Genomic DNA, 1,013 nt, shown 5'->3' on the forward strand with positions numbered 1-1,013 from the left:
CCCCCCCCTCTCCCCCCCGCCGCGCTCGCCACCCCCCTCCCGCCCCATTTCCCTCCTCCAGTTTGTTTATAAAAATCTGGGAGGGAGGGGATGAGAGGCTGCGGTGGGGGAGGACTTGCTCTTTGTTTACATTAAACAAATGACAGGCAAAGAGCTCAATCAAAATCTTCCTTGACCTCGTTCTTTCTCCCTAATTTTAACAAAAAGGGAAAAAATATTGTATCCAAAGAGAACGTGAATGGGGCGGGAGGAGAAGAGAAGCAGCTTTTCGCTCTATTCAGGCGGGACGCGGGAGCGCGGACGATTTCCGCTCCTATTGTGAGGCGGGGCCCGGGGGCGGCGGTGAATGGGGGGTCTGCCGGGCGGCCCGCAGGGCTGTCAGGCGGCTCAGCGTAATCAGGGCTAATGACGGTGGCCGGGAGCTCTGCAGGACAATGCGCGGGGCCGCGGGGTTTTGTCGGCCTGAATGGCTAATAGGTTTGCCTGGGGGTGCGAGGGGGGCGGTGTCGGGGATGAGGCGGCGGCGAGGGGAGAAGGGGTCATTGTTCGCCCACTGGCCCGGGCGCCGAGGCGCGTCCCACCCCGCGCGGCTGCCCCCGGGCCCCAGAGCGGCCGGCAGCAAGGCCGCGGCTGGGAGGCCCCCTGGAGGCCAGCTGAGAAACGGCGGCCGAGGCGGCGGGGGCGGGGGGCCCCCAGAGGGGGCAGCCCTGANAGGTGGGCACGAACTCTGTTCCCCTGGAGAATTCCACAGCGGGTACCCAGTACCCGGGACGGTATATCCCTCCGCCAGGGTTCGGATCGCGACTCCGTGAGGTGACAGCTCCACACACCCACCTTCTCCGTCCAGCGCCCTGGGAGCTCTGAGACGTGTAGGCCGCGAGCCATCCAATTGTTAGACTGCTTGACTCGAGCCGCTCGAAGAGAGAAACCTCTTAAAATCAAGGGGCGGGGGGAGGGGGGAAGTGAAGCAGGAGAGAGAAGAGTTAAAAACCCAGGTGAGGGATAAACAAATG

This window comes from Crocuta crocuta, unplaced genomic scaffold (genome assembly GCF_008692635.1).
Source record: "Crocuta crocuta isolate KB4526 unplaced genomic scaffold, BGI_CrCroc_1.0 scaffold10, whole genome shotgun sequence".
Taxonomy (NCBI): domain Eukaryota; kingdom Metazoa; phylum Chordata; class Mammalia; order Carnivora; family Hyaenidae; genus Crocuta; species Crocuta crocuta.